We start from the raw sequence: 23,047 nt of genomic DNA on the forward strand, positions 1-23,047 counted from the left end.
AGCTCCTAGTTTCGTTGATTTGTTCTACTGCTCTTTTAGTTTTTATTTCATTGAATTCTGCTCTGATCTTTATGATCTCTCTTCTGCTGGGTTTAGGCTTTCTTTGCTGTTCTTTCTCCAGCTCCTTTACTTGTAGGGTTAGGTTATGTGTTTGAGACCTTTCTTCTTCTTGAGAAAGTCTTGTATAGCTGTATACCTTCCTTTCAAGACTGCCTTCGCTATGTCCCGCAGATTTTGAACAGTTGTGTTTTCATTTTCACTTGTTTCCATGACTTTAGTCAATTCCTCTTTAATTTCCTGGTTGGCCCATTCTATCTTTAGTAAAATGCTTTTTAGCCTCCATGTATTTGGGTTCTTTCCAAAATTCCTCTTGTGATTGAGTTCTAGCTTCAGAGCATTGTGGTCTGAAAATATGCAGGGAATGATCCCAATCTCTGAGTACCGATTGAGACCTGATTTGTGACCTAGGCTATGATTTATTCTGGAGAATGTTCCATGTGCACTAAAGGAAAGTTGTATTCTGTTTCTGTGGGATGGAATGTTCTGAATATATTTGTGATGTCCATCTGGTCCAATATGTCATTTAAGGCCTTTAATTTTTTGTTGATCTTTTTCTTGGATGATCTGTCCATTTTAGTGAGGGGGGTGTTAAAATCCCCTACTATTATTTTATTATTGTTGATGTGTTTCTTTGCTTTTGTTTTTAATTGGTTTATATAGTTGGTTGCTCCGAAGTTAGGGCACAGATATTTAAAATGGTTAGATATTCTTGTTGGACAGACTCTTTGAGTGTGATATAGTGTCCTTACTCATCTCTTATTATATTCTTTGGCTTAAAATCTAATTGATCTGATATAAGGATTGCCACCCTAGCTTTCTTTTTTTGTCCATTAGCATGGTAAATTGTTTTCCACCCCCTCACTTTAACCTGGAAATTTCTTTGGGTCTAAAATGAGTTTCTTGCAGAAAGCATATTGATGGGTTTTGTTTTTTTTTATCTATTCTGATACCCTATGTCTTTTGATTGGGACATTTAGCCCATTTAAATTCAGTGTAACTATTGAAAGATATGAATTTAGTGCCATTGTACTGCCTGTAAGGTAACTGATACTGTATATTGTCTCTGTTCCTTTCTGGTTGGTTACTTTTAGGCTCTCTCTTTGCTTATAGGACCCCTCTCAATATTTCCTGTAGGGCTGGTTTGGTGTTTGAAAATTCTTTCAGTTTTTGTTTGTCCTGGAAACTTTTTTATCTCTCCTTCTATTTTCAAGGATAGCCTATCTGGATATAGTATTCTTTCTGCATGTTTTTCTCATTTAGTGCTCTGAATATATCATGCCAGCTCTTTCTGGCCTGCCAGGTCTCTGTGGATAAGTCTGCTGCCAATCTAATATTTTTACCATTGTGTGTTACGACTTCTTGTCCTGGGATGCTTTCAGGATTTTCTCTTTGTCACTAAGTCTTATAAGTTTTACTATTAGATGATGTGGTGTGGACCTATTTTTATTGATTTTGAAGGAGGTTCTTTGTGCCTCTGGGTTTTGCTGCTTGTTCCCTTTGCCATCTTAGGGAAATTCTCTACTATAATTCACTGAAATATACCTTCTGCCTCCCTCTCTCTTTCTTCTTCTTCTGGAATCCCAATTATTCTAATATTGTTTTATCTTATGGTATCACTTATTTCTCACATTCTCCCCTCATGACCCAGTAATTGTGTCTCTTTTGCTCAGCTTCTTTATTCTCCATCATTTGGTCTTCTATATCACTAATTCTCTCTTCTGTCTCATTTATCCTAGCAGTCAGAGCCTCCATTTTTTATTGCACCTCATTAAAAGCTTTTTTTTATTTCAGCTTGGTTAAATTTTAGCTCTTTTATTTCCCCAGAAAGGGCCTTTATTTCTCCAGACAGGGTGTCTCTAATTTCTTCCATGCCTTTTTTTTTTTTCTAGCCCAGCTGGCACCCTGGGAATTGTCGTTCTGAGCTCTACATCTGACATATTACCAATGTCCATATTGATTTATTGGTTAGATTCCTAGTCTACAGTACTACTTCTTGGTTTTTATTTTTATTTTTATTTTTATTTTTGCAGTGAGTTTTTCTGCCTTGCCATTTTATCCAGTTAAGAATATAGGAATGAGAGAATAAAATACTAAAAGAGTAGCAAAGACCTCAGAAAAATGTACACTAGCCAAATCAGAAGAGACCCCAAATTGGGGGGAGAAGAACAGGAGTAAAAAAGAAGTTAAAAAAATTTAATATTTCATATATATTGACTGGCAAATAGAACAGAGCCATCCACTTGATTTTGTGTGTATTTTGGTCTCTTAGAGGAAGCTACCTCCTAAAATTTTAAAGAAAGAACCACTTAGAGACAAAAAGATAAGAAAGAAAGATAAGAAAAAAGGATAACTAGTTAAAAGATATTAAAAAAGGAAAAGTTAAAAAATTAGAATAAGAAAAAATAAAAATAAAAAAATTTAATTAACTTTGCAAGACTAAAGAATCTTGGGGAGAAAGCCATGAATTCCATGCTTTGCTTTCCTCTCATCTGAAATTCTGCTTTTCTCCTTGAGCAGTGAGCTTGGTCTTGGCTGGATGTTCTTGTTGATCCCTGGGGGAGGGGCCTGTTGTAGGGATTCTCAAATGTCTTTTCCCAAGGCAGAATTGCATCACCCTTGCCAGGGGCCACGCTAAGTAATCTGCTTGGGTTTTCTCTCAGAGATTTCGTTCCCTGATTGCTTTCCATAGATCTCTGGAGGACAGGAAAGAAAATGTTGGCCTCCCAGTCTCTAGCCTGGAGGAGCAGAGAGTTCAGGGTCCCATTCTTCAGTACACTCTTGTAGAAAAGCACTCAATCGTTCTTGTCTTCCTGGTCTCTGCCCGAGCTCTGAGCTCACCTGGCCTCTGACTAAGTGATTCTGTTTCTGGCACACAGCTTTATTTGGAGTCTCCAACTCCAGCAGGTTCTTGCCATGCTTCTTTTCTGGTAGATGAAGGTGGGTCTCCCTGGATCTATCACTTGGGTCCCTGCTCAAAGAGCAGTGGATTGACTGTGCCACGGATCACAGTTTAAGTAATCCTGAACTGAGAGCTCACTTCTCAGTTCCATTTCTGTAGCCAGCTTCCCCACTCTGATACTTGTGAGCTCTGCTACACTCAGACACCCCCTGATTCTTCTGTGACCTTGCAGGACCTGAGACCACACTGTCCCCACACTGCTTAGCCTCTGGAGCAGTGTCCCTCAATGAAGAAGACTTTTAAAAGTTCTAATTTTATGCTATGTTGCTCTACCACTTGCCAGGAGCCTCCCCCTTGAGGTCTATCTTCCCGCCGCTTTGGATTCACTTTTCTGTACCTCCTCCCTTTCAGAAAGTGGTGGATTTTCTGTTTCTATAATTGCTGCTTTTCTTCTCTTCAATTTTCTGTTATGTTTGTAGGTGTTCTGAATGATTTGATAACTATCTAGCTGAACCCCTGTGACCTGATGTCATCTCAGTCTGCTACTCTTCTGCCATCTTGACTCCTCTTCCCTGTCTTTGGATTTAATGCATGATTCAGCCATGCTAACATTTGTGGATGATGCCAGTCTTGTAGGTGCCTGCAGTTATTCTGCAATGAATCAGTCCTCTGAAAATTCTTTTCATTAGTTACTTGGAAGTAAGTAGGAGGAAAAGAAAGAAGAGAAACCATATAGTTCTATATGAAAAGAGAAAACCTCTAGTTAGAGATCCCATCAGTAATGTTACCTTATTAGAAAGCTCCTACCTTGAGTGCTCCTCATTGATTAACCTAGTGTCCTGACAGGGCAGATGTGGACTTGTATTTTTCTTGTCTCCCTCACCAGAGTATAATCTCTGTGGGAGCAGAAATACTATTTCTGCATCCTCAGGCTCTCAACCATTCAGCACATAATAGGTATCTCAATAATTATTTGTTTCATAATTGAATTTTTATACATGTATGTAGAGATATGATTTTTTTTAAATAATGAGCAATTTATAGGGGCGCCTGGGTGGCTCAGTGGTTTGGGCTGCTGCCTTCGGCTCGGGTCATGATCTCAGGGTTCTGGGATCGAGCCCCACATCGGGCTCTCTGCTCCACAGGAAGCCTGCTTCCCTCTTTCTATCTCTCTCTCTCTGCCTGCCTCTCTGCCTACTTGTGATCTCTGTCAAATAAATAAATAAAATCTTAAAAAAAAAAAAGAAAAAAAATAATGAGCAATCTATAGCAGATATTTACTAACCATGAATTGGGCATACTATTATTAGATAATGCCTAAACTCTAGTTTTAGCTGACCAAAACTTTGGGCGCCCTCTCTTGTTGTTGTTGTAGTTGCTGTTGTTTTCTCTATTTAATCTACAACATAGAACTTATGAGACATATGTAGAAGTTTGGCAATTCAAGATATTTGTGGTATGATCACCAAGGCAACTCACCTTAACTTGGTAAATTCAACATATTTTTGGTCTGATTTCAGCCTTGGGCAAAAACATCAATCAATCTTGCTATTCAGTATTCTTATTGGACATTATATTATTTTCAGAATAATAATTTAGCCTACTCAATCTTCCCAAATGGACATCCTTGCCCCTAGGGATAGCTGGCTGAGAACCATAGCCAATGTACTCCCAGGGAAGTGGGGGTGGGGTGGGGTAGCAAGTGCAGAAATGTATGGGTAGAGTGAAGCAGAGTGTTTCATCTTAACTCAAAGCATAAGCATAAGTGTGACCTCTGAACATTTTCTCTATATGTATTTATGGACAGAAGTTGCAGATTATAGCTCAAAATATTTACCTTGAATTCTAAGATTATAACTAAAATATGTTTACACATTTTATAACTTATTTACTAACATATCTATGTTTGTTTTATAATTAAAACAATTTTCTGGCCTCCTTACTGTTAAAAGATGATGCCCTGAATTGCTGCTCTCTCCTGTGGCTTCATATTTCACTGACACACAGCTCTTAGCTTGATAAATTTGGCATAAGCCATCATTCAGCCATTTATGTATTTGTTCACTTATTATGTGCCTAGTTCTGTGCAATGTGCTTGGAAAACAAAGATAAGCAAGACAAATTTGGAAGACAAACTAATAGACAATGATAGAGTGGGACACCAGCTGGTATGAATAGTGGGGTGAAGATGGTATGTAGCCTGACATAGCAGAAATTTTATTGGGAAAATCTTCTTGAATAAGTAGGATCCAAGTGGAGAGAGACAGATAAAGGAGAATAAAAGATGCATGAAGAGAAAAAATAAGTGTATTTGCAAAACACATCTCCAAAAAGGTGTGCATGTTACTATGATAGATACATCAAGAGTTTGAACAAGAGTAGTCCTGGAAAAGGCTTAAATGAGCACTGTTGAAGTCCATTTCCCCCATTTTTTCCCAATTAAAAATTTGACTTTATTAAATGGCAATTTTTTCTTTAGAAATGTTCATACTTGAGTCTTGCTTGCTAGGAGTTATTTAGTATTTTCTACATTGATTGTAAGATACTCTATTAATATCTTAACTTTATTTTTTTCTGAAAAGACAGAAACCACTTTAAATGTTTCTGTCAGTTGTAAGATGCCCCATATTTAAGATTGTTGAAATGTTTAATGATATCAAATAATGAAAGAAAAAAAAATGATGTTCCTACTTAAATTTATCACCAGAGCATATCTCTGCTCTGATTATATACTGGCTAACTTTAGAAAGTTATTTTCCTTACCTTCAAGCCCTATGGGGGTACTTTACTGTTACTTTTACACACTAGACTTTTATTTGTCATTGTTAATATATTTATCTTTCAAAGATCCTCCCTCTATAACTGCATCATTTTGTGTGAAAGCAGTGAGGGAGACAAGAACATATAAGGAAGTAAACTTAGGTTGAAATTTGGAAATTTGCTGTTTCTTGAGATTATTTTTGATACTTCTGTATAACATTATGTAATCTTAAGCATTAAAGGTAATGGAATTCTACATATAAGGCATACAATTAAGCTTAGATGGAATTAACTACCTTTCCACACACCCACCTTTCCCAGTTCACTATTTTGACTATATTATATATTTGTGACCAAATATGCCCTCAACTCTGATTATCTTAGTAAGTCCCAAACCAAACCCTGGCAAATGATATAGCATCACTGGAATTGCTGGAATAAAAAAAAAAAATCTTGATATCTGACCCTCAAATAAACAAACACAGTCTAATACATTGGAATATCATACGTTATATGAAGTTCTAAGATGTTCCCTCAAGATTTTCTCTCCCTAAAATAGTGACAGAAGGATATTATGGAACAGTTACTGCCACGATTAGATTATATGTTATCTGCAACAGTTGATTTTAAGAAAGCAAAATTATCCTAGATAGGACTGTTTCAACAGGGGAGCCTGTGTGGCTCAGTGGGTTAAAGCCTCTGCCTTTGGCTTGGGTCGTGATCCCAGGGTCCTGGGATCGAGCCCCACATCGGGAATCTCTGCCCAGCAGGGAGCCTATTTCCCCCTCTGTGTTTTTGCCTGCCTCTCTACCTACTTGTGATCTCTGTCTGTCAAATAAATAAATAAAATCTTAAAAATAAAAGAACTGTTCCAACAGATAAGCCCTTTTTTCATAAAGAAAGATTTCAATGTGAGAGAAGAATTTGTTGTGAGGGGAATTCTCTATTGCTGGCTTTGAAGATGGAATGGGCTATGTGCAAGGAATGTGAGGTCTTTAGGAGTTTAGAACAGTCATTTGCTTATCCAGCAAGGAAATAGGGAATTCAGTCCTATTACTACAAGGAACTGAATCCTGCCTCAGCCACAAAAGCTCAGAGGAGATTCCTAAGCTCCAGATCAGTGTGCAGCTCAACTGAAATCTTGATTTAGCTTTGATTTGAGACCCTGAACGAAGAGCTCAATAATTAACTTCTACCTCCTTCCTGGTGAGTATCAGCATCTCACCACATGCAGCTACTTCTATTAGGTTTTTCTCACTTAATCAAAATTCTTTAATCTTAGAATAATAATAATACTCTTGATTGATCACTTTCAACACCCAGTATTGAAATGTTCATGAATTATCTCAATCAGTTTTCATTGACCTTATGTTGAAGATGCTATTTCGTATTCCAATTTTACTGAAAAGAAAATTGGCAGATCTTTGATGTCATTATTGTTTTGGAGTTCCATGAGCCACACACATATAAGATGGCAAACTTAATTGATAAATATTGTGTGTGTGCTGACTGCTCCACTGACACACATACACACACACACACAGCCCGCAGAATTTCATGAGCATAGGTATACATGTATGGGTGTATAATTTTTGAGACAGTTTTGTAAAAATGAGGTCACTTTGTATAAAGTAGTCTGTTTTCTTTCTTCATCCCTTCAATATATAGCAACAGAGACTCTTGTGGAATATATTACAGATATATTAAGGTCTTTGGTCTTTATTATGAGAACAGTGAAGATTATTAAGCTGAAAAGGTGACAAGATCAGCTTTGTATTTGAAAAATTACCTTGATTGCAGAATAGAAGAGGGCTACAGTTGATGCAGGACATCTAAGTAGTCATTTATTTCAGTGATCCAAGCAAAGGGGTGATAATGGTTTAAATTAGAATAGCAATAGGTGGTGATGGAGAGAAGTCAGTAGATTCAAGGATGAATATATAGGAAATAAAGTCCAAGTTTTCCTGTTTGGGCTTATGGAACAAGATGGATGCTTGTTTCATTTGCTGAGTTGGTGCTATTTTCTTTCTGTTTCTCCCCCTACTCCAAAAAGGGCCAAGTTGGAACCGAAGATCGTGAGTTCAGCTTGAGTGTTAGGTAACAGCAAGAGCAGTACAAGCTGGTAAGAGGACAAACTCACAAGTAGTACTGTCAGTTCTTCATCTACTGTCACTCATAAGCTTTTGAGGAATTCTTCAACTACCCTTATGTGCTCATTCTTATGGGCTTTCATTGATTTTTAACTTCTGTCTCTTTGGGGAAAGAAACTAATTTCTGTTCTCTCTGTACTGTATTCTAACTCATCTCAGCTCTTCTTCCAACCAAAATGGTCTTGCTATCCGGATTGTAATAATATTTTTAAGAAATACATTGCAGAAGTCTTTACTTAAAATTTTATACATTTTTCTCACTATAAAAACAATACCTGTTTAATTAAGAACATATGTACAATATAGAAAAAATACAGAAATAAATAGAAATAATTATAGTTGTACTATCCAGTCACATGGTCTAAATGGAGGCTCCTTGAATTGTATAATTTGGTATCCTAGATTGATGTCTACTATCAATTGGGGTTTTTCCTCAGCTTTTTTTTTTTTAAAGCAAAACATTGAAAAAAAAAAGAATATATACTGTATATGTATTCAGTTACCCATATTTTCCCCAGTGAATGCAGTTTGAAAATCTCCCCAGATTCATTTAAATTTAGCTACAACAAAGAAGCTTGACAGGAAAACCCATGTACTTAAAATGTACCAAAATACAAGTGATAAAAATCTTATTTTTACAAATGAAATATTTTCATTTCCTATGCCTGTAAAAGTGTGAGTCAAAAAGTGAAATTGCAATAAAATGCAATAAAAATGTATCACAGAAATTGTCAGATTGTGAAATGGTCAAATAATGAAAGAGAAAAGTGGTTAGAATTTGGGACTAGCTATTAGGAAATCTGAACTTTAAATTTCCTTCTATTGGGGTGCCTGGGTGGCTCAGTGGGTTGAAGCCTCTGCCTTCGGCTCAGGTCATGATCCCAGAGTCCTGGGATCGAGCCCCGCATCGGGTTCCCTGCTCCACAGAGGAGCCTGCTTTCCTTCCTCTCTCTCTGCCTGCCTCTCTGCCTACTTGTGATCTTTGTCTGCCAAATAAATTAAAAAAAAAATTCAAATTTCCTTCTATTGCTTACAATTCAGAAACCAAATGTACCCAAGGTTAGCAATTAAGGCATTTATTCCTGTTAGCTACTTTTTTTTTCCCCCACTTTTTCCCAAAAATTGGGTTATGGGGCTAGAGATAAGCAGTATTTGGTGAGAACCAATAATAAGTTAGATATTATAATTTAAAAATATTTTTATAATAAATATTTCCAACACACACACAGGAGGGGGAACAGTGTAATGAACTTCATTTTCCCATATCCCAGCTCTAACAATTATTATTTTACTAATCTTGTTTTAGGTATTGCTGCTTCCTTATTTTTTGTGCTAATATATTTTAAATTCCAGATATGTTATTTCCACTCTAAATAAAAACTACCCAGTTGTGTTAAAAGTTAAATAAAACTTTTAAAAAATAAACTTTTTATATTTTTAATATAAACTTTTATATTTTATGAAAATATAAATTTTTAACATAAACTTTTAAAATACAAAAGCTAAATATAGCATTTTATTACTTGAGATATACTTCTATTGAAGACAGTGAAATAGGGGAACCTGGGTAGCTCAGTTGGTTAAGTGTCTGTTTCCAGCTCAGGTCATGATCCCAGAGCTCCAGAATGGAGCCCTGCATTGTGCTCTCTGATGACTGAGAAGTCTGCTTCTTCCTTTCCCTCTGCCCCTCACCTTGCTCATGCTCTCTCTCCTGTGCATGCTGTCTCTCTCAAATAAATAAATGTAATAAAAAAAGATAGTGCAACATCAGTCATTAATGTATATGAAATGCATCAAAATATTTCCAAAATATTTTATATTTTAAATATCCTATAATAACATATGAAATATAACATTACAATCTACTTGAATCTGCAAAAAGTTTTAATGCCTTTTACTGGTCTGGGAGACTGTCTGGCTTTCAAAACAAATTTTGAACTGGTTTGAAGCCTTGGATAAGTTGCTTGACTTTCATGGTGCTGTGTTAATTAGGGTTTTTGTGTGGCAGTGACCTATGTTAAACTTAGATTAGCCAAAGCAAAAGAGGAAATTTATTTGAAGGATGTTGGGGTATCTAATGGAATAATCAAGCACTGGACAAGAGGTTCAGGGACTCAGGGGTCAGAGACTTGAATCCTGAGCTTTCATCTATCTCTGTTTCTTTTTATTGACTTCTCTTGTTGCCAGGAAGTTTTCTCTTAAATGATAGGAAACACTGATGTTAACAGTTTTATAACTTAGAGTCTATCAAAATCAACCGCTCTTCATAAAGATGCCAATTACTGGAACAATCAGCTGTGGTCAGGGGTAAAATGAAATAATTTAAGAATAGAGAAATAGAAATCATGTGGATGGAATAGGAGAAATGTAGTTGTCAGGAAAGCTGGAAGTAAGGATGTGCAAACAATTACATACACATTCTCTGTTGGGACTAAATGATTTTATCTGTAAAATGAAATCTTTGAATTCCATGATTGCTGAGCTAGTTCTGAATATATATCTCTTCCAAAGTCCCTAAAAATGTAGGAAGTTTGTTACTTTGGAAAGAAAGGGGGAAACTATAAATAAATAATAAAATGTCTTGTAATATGAGTTTATCTAAAGTTCAAGACTACAATGTGACATTTTAAAGCATATATTTTAAGGTGACAAGCCATTAATATGAAACTTTAATAGAGAAGAAACCAAAAAGAGACAATTTCATTTTCTACTAAATACATCAGAACTGTGCTGTCATACTGACAGTCCCCAACATGAAAATTATGGCAAAGTAAAATAAAAAATGAGATATTTTTTATGTAAAAAATAAGAGCTTATTTTTCATTGCTAGCATTTCATATTTTGAAGTCTCAGCTTTGGTCATTTTTAAACTTACCTAAATGTTCTTTATAGGTTTAATGCTCATAACTTGACCTACAAATTTATTATTTATTATATTTTCACACTGAAACTCCAATATGATTTCTTTTTTGGTATAGGCATTTTATTTTGTTACCTTATTCAGTTATTATTTGTTGAGTGTCCAGCGAATATGTTAGACTCTGATAAACAAAAAAACACCTTCAATGTATATAGTATTTCTCTTTATTTCTTTAAATTTTAGTATGGAAACTTTAAACTAGCACAAAAGTAGAGAAATTGATATGATGGACTCTTATATACCATCACCCAGGTTCAGTGATAATCAAGCCAAACTCTTTTAATCTGTTAAAGACAATGCAAATATCCCATTTCCTCTGTCAAAATGGTATCAGGGAAAGCCAATAACAACAAAAGTTTCAAATAAAATCCAGAGTCTCACAACATAAGACAAAGATGTTCAGATTTCAATAAAAAATCATTCACCGTAACAAGAATGAAGAAGATCTAAATTTTAGAAAAAGATGTCCATACATGTCCATAATGAGATGACACATGATAGAATTATTTGACAAAAATTTAAGCTTTTAAAAAAAAAGATTTATTTATTTGAGAGAGAGAGAAAGAGTAGAGGGGAGCAGCAGAGGAAGAAAATCTAAAGCAAACTCCCTGCTGAGTGCAGAGCCCAATGCAGGGCTTGATCATTTGACCCATGAGATCATGACCCATGAGATCCTGACCTGAGCTGAAACCACAAATCAGATGGTTGACTGACTGAGCCAAGTGCCCCTGTTTGTAACAAGCAACTAAAAACACACTTAAGACAAATTAAAAAAAAAAAAAAAAAGAGAATGCTCAAACTATATGGGGGCAAAAATGGATAAAATTGTAAGGAAAAGTAGGTGAATACGCTATCATAGTTGAAATCTTCAATATCTCTGTATCAGAAACAGACAGATCCAGCAGATAGAAAAATCAGTAAGGACGTAATTAAACTCAACACCACCATCAATCAACTGGTTATAATTGACATTTATAGACTATTTCATCCAACAATAGCAAAATGTGCATTTTTTCTCACACTAATATGAAATATTCACCAAGATAAACCATTTTCTGGATTACAAGACAGATCTTAAAAAAAATTAAAGAATAGAAAATTACAGACCCATATTTATCATGAATATAGATGCAAAAATCCTAAACAAAATTTTAACAAATTAAATACAACAATGTATAAAATGAATTATACACCATTAGCAAATGGTGTATCCCTAGCACAAAGGTAAAGAAAACAATTAATGTAATCTGTCATATAAACAGGCTAAAAAAGAAAAAAAACTGTATTAATAAATGCAAAAAAATTATATGACAAAATTGGACACTCATTCATTATAAACACTCACAGAAAATTAGCAATAGAGGAGATTTTCCTCAATGTGATAAAGAATATTTAGAAAAACCCTACAGCTAATATTATACTTAATGGTAAGAAATGAGAAGCTTTCCTGCTAAGATCAAGAACAAGGCAAGAATGTCCTCTTTCACCACTCCTTTTCAACAGTATTTCAAAAGTCCTACCTAATGCAATAAGATAAGGAAATAAAAAGTAAACAGATTAGGAAAGAAGTAAAGGAATCTTTGACATATAACATAACTGTTTATATAGAAATTTCAATAGAATCAAAAACAACAAAAATATCCTAGAACTAATAAATAATTATAGCAAGGTTGAAGGATACAAGATTAGTATACAAAAGTCAATTGCTTTCTTATATACAACAATGAACAGTTGGAATTTGAAATTAAAAACACAGTATAATTTACATTAGCACCCTGAAATGCAATATTTAGATATAAATGCTACAAAATACCCACAAGATCCATAAAAATATTTATAGTAAATAATTGTAAAACTGATTAACAAAATAAAAGAAGTAAATAAACAGATATTCCATATTTATTGATTTGATGACTCAACATTGCATAGATGTCAGTTTTTCTTAACTTGATCTATCAATTCAATGTAATCTCAAACAAAATCCCAGAAAGTTAATTTCTGGATATTGACAAATTGATTCTAAAGTTTATATGAAGAGGCAAAATACCCAAAGTAGCCAATACAGTATTGAAGGAGGAAGAAAAAAATTGGAGGACTGACACTACCTGAGTTCAAGAACTAATATAAAGCTTTAATATTCAGGAGAATGTGATATTGGGTAAAGAATAAAGAAATACTTCAAGGGAATAGAATGGAAAGTCCAAAAATAGACCCCCATTAATATGTTCAACTAAACCTTGAAAAGATCAAAGGCAATAATATAATAAAGCAAAGCTAGTCTCCTTAACAAACAGTGCTGGTACAGCTAGACATCCACATGCAAAAAAAAAAAGAGAGAGAGAGAGAGAATATAGAAGATAAATATTTTTCATCCTTCACAAAAATTAACTTAAAATGAATCACAAGCTTAAGTGCAAAAGAAAAATTATAAAATTTGTAGAAAATAACATAGAAGAAAACCTAGATGACCTTGGGTATAGCATTGTGTTTTTAGATATAACACCAAAGGAAGGATCCCAAGGAAATAAATAATTGATGTTGGACTTCATTAAAATTTAAACTTCTGGGATGTAGAGAAAAGGGAACACTCCTGCACTGTTGGTAGGAATGAAAACTGACGTAGCCACTGTGAAAAAGAGCATGGATATTCCTCAAAAAGTTTAAAGTAGAATTGATCTACAATTCAGTAATTGCATTCTTGGGTATCCCTGAAAATACAAAAACACTAATTCAAATGGATAGCAGCATTATTTACAATAGCCAAGACATGAGGCAACCCAGGTGTTCATTAACTGATGAATAGATAAAGAAGATGGTATATATATACACAATGGAATATCATTCAGCTACACAAAAGAATAAATTCTTGCCATTTGCGATGACATAGATGGATTGTGAATGTCATTTCAAAAGAATGAAATCATGACATTTTCAATGATATGGATGCAAGGACATAGATTTCACATAACGCTAAGTGAAATAAGTCAGTCAAAGAAAGGCAAATACCATATGTTTTCACTCATAGGTAGAATTTAAAACAAAACAAACAAAGAGAAAAAAGAAGACAGAGAAGGAGAGAGATAAATCAAGAAACAGTCTCTTAATTGTAGAGAACAAACTGATGGTTACCAGAGGGGAGATGGGGGGGATAGGTTAAATTGGTGATAGGAATTAAGGAGTGCTCTTCTTGTAATGAGCACAGGGTAATGTATGGAAGTGTTGAATTACTATATTGTATAACTGAGACTAATATAACACTGTATGCTAACTAACTGGAATTAAAATAAAAAATTAAAATAAAAAAATAAACCTGTACTCTATAGCTATTAAAATCATTGAATTTACAGTCAGTAAGAAATCTTCAGGGCCAGGTTATTTCATTGGAGAATGCCAACAAATATTTAAAGAACTAACATTGATTCTACACAATCCTTTCCATAAAATAAAAGAGGATGGAATACTTTTCAATTCATTAAAAAAAAAATATATATATATATATATATATTTACCTGATTCCAAAACCAGATAAAATGAGTACAAATAAGAAAAAAAGAAAGCTGCAGACCTAAATCCTTTATGTACAATAGATACAAAAATCCTTAATAGTACTTTAGCAAATAGAATTCAGCAATACATAAAAATAATTATACATTATGATTACATGAGAATTGTCCCAAGGTTGTGAGGCTGGATCAATATTTGAAAGTGAATCACTGTACTACACCATATTAAAAAGCCTAAATAAGGAAAATCACATGGACATGTATAAATTAATGCAGAGAAAGCATTTGACCAAATTCAACATCCATTCATAATAAAAAAGCAATCTCAGAACATATGAATAGAGAGGGATTTCAATCTGATATAAAGCAGCTACAAAAATCTACAGCTAACCTACTTAATGCTAAAAGATAGGATGTCTTCACCCTTAAAATCAGATACAAGGTGGGGCACCTTGGTGGCTCAGCTAATCATCTCATGGTTATGAGACCAAGCCCTGCTTCAGAGTCTGTACTCAGCATGGAGTCTGCCTCAGAATCTCTCTCCCTCTCCTCTGCTTTCCCCTCACTTGTGCTCTCTTTCTAAAATAAATAAACAAATAAAATCTAAGAGGAAAAAAAATCAGATACAAGCCAAGGATGCCTACTCTCCCTACTCTTCAACATGGAGCTAAACATTCTAACCAGTGCAAACAAGCAAGAAAAGGCATATTGATCAAAAAAGAAGAAATAAAATTGTCCTTATTTGCAGATGACATGATTATCTACATAGAAAATTCCAAGGAATCTACCAGAAAATTTCTAGAACTAATAAATGAACTCAGCAAGTCCACAGAAAACAAGATAAATATGAAAATCAGTTGTATTTCTTTATACTAGCAATGAGCAAGTGACCAAAAAAATTAAAAATACAATACCATTTTTTGTTGTTGAAAGAATTATTTGCATAAATATAACAGAACATGTATGCTGAAACTACACAGTGTTAATAAGTAAATAGAAAATATCTTAAAATGGAGAGTCATACTGTATTTAGGAGTTTCAAGATCCAAAATAGTAAATATATCAATCTCCACTTCAATAAGCAGGTTTAATGCAATTCCTATCAAAATTCCAGCAATACATTTCATAGATACAGATTACACTATTCTAAAATTTATATAGAAAGACAAAGAACAGCTGGAAACTATCTTGATAAGGAAGAATAAAGTGGGACAAATTATCTGACTTTAAGATTTTTTAATCTTACTACATTATCAAGACTCTATGGTATTGGTGGAAGGACAAACATATTTAATGTCTATTCAATTCAATGGAAGAGAGAATCCAAAAATATCTTACACAAATATGCTCAACTAATATTTGATGAAAGTGAAAATGCAATTAGGTGGAAGAAAGATAGTCTTTTCAACAAGTGGTGCTGGAACAGTAGGACATCCTAGGCAAAGACAAATAAACAAGTAAATCAAAGAAAGAAAAAGAAAGGAAAAAAGAGAACTATTTCAGGATGGATCAATGACCTAATTGTAAAAATGCAAAACTACAAATTTTTGAGGAAAACATAAGGAACAAATCTTAGGTCTCTAAAGCTAGACATAGAGTCCTTAGATGTAATATCAAAAGGACAATCCATGAAAACCAAATTTGGCAAATTGTCTTTATTAAATTAAAAAATAAAATTTATCTGGAAAGATCCCATTAAGGGAATGAAATGTTGAGCTACAGCGTAGAAGAAAATATTTGCAAACCAAATATCCAATAAAGAATTATAATGCAGAATATATAAATAACACTTAAAACTCAAATAAACAGTCAAACAAAAATAATTCAAAGCTTAAAAGAAATTCCACTTAGAAAATAGGGAAAAGACATAGAAAGAAATTTCTTTAAAAAGGTGTATATAGGCGGCCGCTGCCATTGTAGCGCTCAGAGCCCCTCAGCGCAGGCGGCTGATGGGGAGGCGGAGGCAGCGGGAGCGGGATGACCGCCGCCGACAAGCCCGAGGTGCTCCCGACCGCTGGCGACGACAGTCCGCATCAGCAGCCCGTGGAGCAGCCGGGCGAGCCGCGGCGAGAACCGCACCCGCCGGAGCCGGAGAAGCCGCCGCCGCCACACAGCAGCAGCTCCAATGGCGTTAAAACGGAGAATGATGAATCAGTCAAAGAAGATAAATCTGAATTAAAAGAAAAATCTTCAGGAAATAAGAAGGCTAATAGATTTCATGCTTATTCAGAAGACAAGAATTCAGGCACTGGAGAAAAGAAGGGTCCAAATCGAAACAGAGTTTCCATTAGCAACATTCCATATGATATGAATGGCAAGCTATTAAAGATCTAATGAGAGAAAAAGTTGGTGAGGTTACATACGTGGAGCTCTTTAAGGATGCGGAAGGAAAATCAAGGGGTTGTGGTGTGGTTGAATTCAAAGATGAAGAATTCGTAAAGAAAGCACTAGAAACTATGAACAAATATGATCTTAGTGGAAGACCCCTGAATATTAAAGAGGATCCTGATGGAGAAAATGCTCGTAGGGCATTGCAACGAACAGGGGGATCATTTCCAGGAGGACATGTACCCGATATGGGATCGGGGTTGATGAATTTACCACCTTCCATTCTCAATAATCCAAACATTCCTCCTGAGGCTATCAGTAATTTGCAGGCTGGTAGACTTGGTTCCACAATTTTTGTTGCTAATCTTGACTTCAAAGTTGGTTGGAAGAAGCTAAAGGAGGTGTTCAGCATAGCTGGAACTGTAAAGCGGGCAGATATTAAAGAAGACAAAGAGGGCAAGAGCAGAGGAATGGGCACAGTCACTTTTGAACAAGCAATTGAAGCAGTTCAAGCAATTTCTATGTTCAATGGGCAGTTTTTGTTTGATAGACCTATGCATGTGAAAAATGGATGACAAGTCTGTCCCTCATGAAGACTACCGTTCACATGATAGTAAAACACCACAGTTACCACGTGGTCTTGGAGGCATTGGAATGGGACTTGGTCCAGGTGGACAGCCTATTAGTGCCAGCCAGTTGAACATAGGTGGTGTAATGGGAAATTTAGGTCCAAGTGGTATGGGAATGGATGGTCCAGGTTTTGGAGGAATGAATAGAATTGGAGGAGGAATTGGGTTTGGTGGTCTGGAAGCAATGAATAGCATGGGAGGATTTGGAGGAGTTGGCCGAATGGGAGAGCTATACCGTGGTGCGATGACTAGTAGCATGGAGAGAGATTTTGGACGTGGTGATATTGGAATAAATCGAGGCTTTGGAGATTCCTTTGGTAGACTTGGCAGTGCAATGATTGCAGGAAGAATAGGAGCTTCTAACATGGGTCCAGTAGGATCTGGAATAAGTGGTGGCATGGGTGGCATGAACAGTGTGACTGGAGGAATGGGGATGGGACTGGACCAGATGAGCTCCAGCTTTGATAGAATGGGACCAGGTATAGGAGCCATACTGGAAAGGAGCATCGATATGGATCGAGGATTTCTATCTGGTCCAATGGGAAGCGGAATAAGAGAAAGAATAGGCTCCAAAGGCAACCAGATATTTGTCAGAAATGTCATGTAATGTTTGCAGAAATAAAAATGGAGAATGGAAAGTCAAAAGGCTGTGGAATGGTCAGATTTGACTCCCCAGAATCAGCTGAAAAAGCCTGCAGAATAATGAATGGCATAAAAATCAGTGGCAGAGAAATCGATGTTCGCTTGGATTGTAATGCATAATTTCAATCCACGGTTGGAACATTCTTACATCTGTTTTGCTGAATCTCCTAGTAAAAAGTCATTTTTTTTAGTAATACTGTATGCTTACAAAAGCTGTAAAAATGAACTTTTAAAACTCCCACCAGCTTTTAACAGTTTAGTGTTAAATATACTGTGATTTTTGTTAATCTCAAGTTTGAGTTTTTAAAGACAGCAAGTCAGTCATTCAGTTTAACTGAATGGTTATACTGTTTTTAATGAAATAAGCCATTTTCTTGTTGTTACTTTCAGTACTACATAGTGGGATTTGTTTGTTCAAGTTTCATCAGCTTTTATCAACTTATTGTAAGGTAAAACATAGATGATTTTTTTCCAAAACTTCTGTTTTATATATGTAATTGTCCTTGAAAGAAAGGGCTCAGACAAATTAGGATGTGATTTTGGTTGGCTTTAAATTACTTTTCTTTGGTGATAAAGAATTACTGTAAGTAAGTTTTAGTTCAGGATATTTTTTATTATACTTAAATGAAGAAATGGGAGTTTTCTTTCTCTTCCCTCTCCCATTATTCACATTTTCCACATAACACTATTAATGTTAACCTCCACAGCCCCTTATTTTATTATTTCCAATGATTCCAAGTTCATATGGAACTGATAATGTGGTAAGTCCCAAGTATAATAACAGGCAGACTGCTCCCAACTTCCTGTCTAGTTTCCAGCCATTGAAGTGAACTGCTGAAAAAAGAAAAATAATTGATATGTTGAGAGCGATGGTTATGTAAGTTAGTCCTCTGCTGTTCACTTCTACAGGAGCTGATGCATTCATAAATGCAGTTTTAATAAACCATGGAACACCTAGGCAAAGCATATCAAACACATTGGATCCCATGATGTTAGACATAGCCATATCTCCTTTGCCTGCAAAAAAAGCATATTGTTAAAATGTGCACACCAATACTGTATTTTATTAATAAGCTTCATAAAAAAAACACTGGAAATTCTTTTTTGTTTGTTGGTTTTGGAAAATTGTTATATTAGAGCAAAAGTCTTACTGAATTTGTATTTTTTAATTTGGGGGTTAGTATTTAAAGTCTTATCATTTATTTAATAATAATTATCTTTATTTATTAAATCGTTTTTCAATAAAAAAAGTGTATATATACTATGGAATATTATGCAGCCATCAAAAATTGATATCTTGCTATTTGCAAAGATGTGGATGGAACTAAAGGGTATTACGCCAAGAGAAATAAGTCAATCAGAGAAAGACAATTATCATATGATCTCACTGATGTGAGGAATTTGAGAAACAAGACAGAGGATCATAGGAGAAGGGAGCAAGAAAATGAAACAAGATGAAACCAGAGAGGGAGTCATAGTAAGAAACTCTTAATCTCAGGAAACAAACTGAGGGTTGCTGGAGTGGAGTGGGGTGGGAGGGTTGGGGTGGCTGAATGATGGACATTGCCCATGGTATGTGCTATGGTGAGCACTGTGAATTGTATAAGACTGAAGAATCACAGACATGTACCCTGACACAAATAATACATTATGTATTAATAAAATTAATTAATTAATAGAGTAATATTACCGAAAATGATAAGATCAAAGAACTTAAAAAAAAATAAAAAGGATGCACAGAGGGCATGTAAGCACAGAAAGAGTTCAACACCATCATCTTTTAGAGAAATGCACCTTAAAACCACAGTTGGAGATCACTATATGCCTATAAAAACGACAAAAATTAAAAATAGTGACAACACCAATTGCTGGTGATGATGCAGAACAATCAGTTTGCTCATATATTGCTGAGGAAAATATCAAATAGTACAGCCATTCTTGAAAACAGTTTAATAGTTTCTTATAACATTAAACATGCAAATTCATATGACCCAGCAATTACACACGTAAGCATTTATCCTAGAGAAATGAAGACATGTTCATACAAAGTCTGTACACAAATGTTTATATCATTTTTATTCCTTATAACTCTAAATCATCAACAACAGAGCTTGTTCTTCAATGGGTGGTAGTAAAACGAATTGTGCTACCTCCATACCATGGAATACTATTTAGCAATAAAGAAGAATAGACTATTGATAAAGGCAGTAACATGAATAAACTTACAGAGAATTATGCTGAGTGAGACATTTTTGAAATGACAAAATTATAGAATAAAGAAGAGGTTGTAGTTGACAAAGGTTAAGGAGTGAGAGAAGTAAATGTGGCCATAAAGGGACAACATGAGAGATCACAGTAGTGATAGAAATGTTCTGTATCATGACTATGTGACTGTTGACACTCTGGTTGTGATATTGCATTGAAGTTTTGGAAGAGGTTACATTAGGGAAAAATTGAAAAGGATAAACAGGCACTCTTTGTATTATTTCTATAAAAAGTTTAAGAAAAAAAGAAAAAAAAAAACGAGAAAGAGAAGAAATCCCATCCCTCGTAAATGAAACCTCAGTGGTTTGCTGTTTTACTTTCAGAAGTTACATAGTATGGACAATATCTTTTCATTCTATAATATTCATTTATTCTTGTCCATCATGGGGTAAAAATGTCAGAACCATTTTTGCATCTACTAAGGAACAACATTATTACTAAAGTGGTTTGGATTTTGTTTTTCCTGTTGAATAAAGGTGAGTAAAAGGTGATTCAAATGAATTAAAAATGAAGGATTTTTTTCTGTTTGTTTATAGTCTTCTGTGCAGTATAGAGCATAACAGTAGCTGAATTTTATTTAGTAAATAGTTTACTGGGAGTACTATACCTCTAAAATTGAACTGTAAGTCATTTGCATTTTTTGTATTAAATTTCACATGATGAGCATATTATAAATTTCTATTTGTGTCACTAAAATAAAGTATTTTGATAATGAGTCATTTATTAAATAACAAATCTCAAGAAAAGACCTTATAAAATCTATTGGAAATTTAGCATTTAAATATTTAGAGGTTTACAAATATAGACTAGGATTAGACCATTGCATTTTCAAGAAGTTTTATTATTCTTCAAATTACATATAAAGCAATAAATTCAAAGCATTAGACCGGTTTCCACTTCTTCATTTTATGTTTAAGTCTCAAAGACCAAATGGTTTTTCTAGTGTCACAAGGCAAGGAAATGTCAGAGGTTGTCCTTATACACAATACTTTTACTATATATTTTAGAATTTATTCTAGACTCAGATTTTTGTATTATCTAATTTAGAATCATCTCTGGATATTTATTGTTGTTTTATTGGAATTTAATGGACATCTTAAAGTTGTTCCTAAGTTTCTTATGTCTTACTACTGTTAACTGAACAACATTTTGAATAAAACATTTAATAACAAAAGAATGAATTAGTCCTTAAGAGATTGTTATTGGTTTCAAATAATAGGGAACTTATAAAAAGCTGAATGGGGTTATCTTGATACCTTAACTATGTTTATTAGTTTATTTTCTGTTTCAAGATGCAATTTTATTTTATAGTGATGGGATCATAATAAAGAAAGATTGCTCTGAAGGTCAAGTTAAAATAAGTAGGTATTTGGCTCAGGGTTTATAGATTCTACATTGAAATGACATTTTAAAAAGGTAAAATGGTTTTAGGAAGCAAAATCTAAAAAGTAAGCAAAGGATAGTTTCCCAAGAGCACTTACACATCCATTCCACCCCCCTCCCCAACAAAACTTTTCAAAAGATGCCAAAAAGAGTGTGGAGAAACCCTGCAAAACACAGATGGCAATGCTAAGGAAGCAAGACTGTCTGTGAAGCTAGCTATTTACCTTGAAAAAGGTTTATTTGAGCTCCTCTTATTTGAGCTGACTGAGATTAATCAAAAAGGAAAACTGCATAAAACTTTTCTCTCTTTTCTAAGCTCAAGGAAAAAGCATTTTAAGGGAGGGAGTTTTTTCCACCTTTGTATATGATCAGAGAAGAGCATTGCAGAAGCTTAAGCAAAGTAAATTACTGGCTGTAATATTTTTCAGAATATTTGCATGCCATTAGGTGCTTCCTGTCTATTCTAAAACAGCTTTCCTCCTATCTCAGAGTATAAATTACCTGCACTTTCCCAGTGTTTACTTTGGATGTCACTTAAGTGTTTTAAAACTTTTTATTGTGAAATAATTTTAGATTTATAGACAAGGTACAAAAATAGAATAAAGAAGCTACCCAGATAAAATGCCGAATGTCAACATTTTACCACATTAGCCTTATCATTCTCTCTGACTCTCTGTATGTGTGCATGTCTATATATGTGTGTATGTCATGTTTTTGTCTGAACCAAAGTTCAGTGGTTCAGTAGAGAGTAACTTGTCATTTTACCCATTATTCTTGCATGCTTTAACATTTCCCAAAAGACTAAGACATGTATTATGTAGCCATAGTATAATCACTCAAATCTGAAAAAAAAAAACATTGATACAATACTACCAACCAATTCATAGGCTCCATTCACATTTCACTAATGATCTCAACTCATTTCAAAAGGGGAAAAAAAAAAGTTTTTCCTTTTATTCAGGATCTAGACCAGGATTACATATTGCATATAGTCCAGATGTCTCTTGAGTTCTTCCAATTGTTCCTTAGCCTTGGCTTATCTTTCATCACTTCTATGATTTTTTAAAAAGATTTATTTATCTATTCTAGAGAGAGAGTGTGTGTATGTGCACTCATGAAGGGGGAAGGGGCAGGGACAGATGGAGAGGAAGAGAATTCTCAGGCAGACACTCTGCTTAGTTCAGAGCTCAACCAGGGCCAGTGGATCCCAGGACCCTGAGATCACCTCAGAGTCCAGAGCCCAAATGACTGAGCCACCCAGCACCCCTCATGACTAATAAGATTTTGAAGAGTAGAGGCCAGTTCTGCTGTAGAGTGTTCTTCATTTGGGGTTATCTAATATTCCGTCATGATTAATTCAACTTTTGCATTTGGGCAGGAATATCACAAAAGTGATATTTTGTTTTCTTTACAACATATCATCATCATATCAATTTCATTATGGGTGATGTTTGTTACCTTTGATCACTTGGTTGAGACAGCTTTTGCTAGGATTCTGTTATAAAGTT

The 23,047-nt window shown here is 34.7% G+C and overlaps 1 pseudogene across 1 annotated transcript; it reads left to right on the plus strand.

The window, feature by feature from the left end:
• The first annotated feature begins 16,241 nt into the window (after nucleotides 1-16,241).
• Nucleotides 16,242-19,124, plus strand: LOC309843369 (myelin expression factor 2-like; annotated as a pseudogene). The gene is made up of 2 exons (XR_014316531.1): nucleotides 16,242-17,356; nucleotides 17,408-19,124. The product of XR_014316531.1 is annotated as a myelin expression factor 2-like (transcript).
• The last annotated feature ends 3,923 nt before the right edge of the window (nucleotides 19,125-23,047 follow it).

Source organism: Mustela nivalis, assembly GCF_964662115.1.
Source record: "Mustela nivalis genome assembly, chromosome: 10".
NCBI lineage: Eukaryota > Metazoa > Chordata > Mammalia > Carnivora > Mustelidae > Mustela > Mustela nivalis.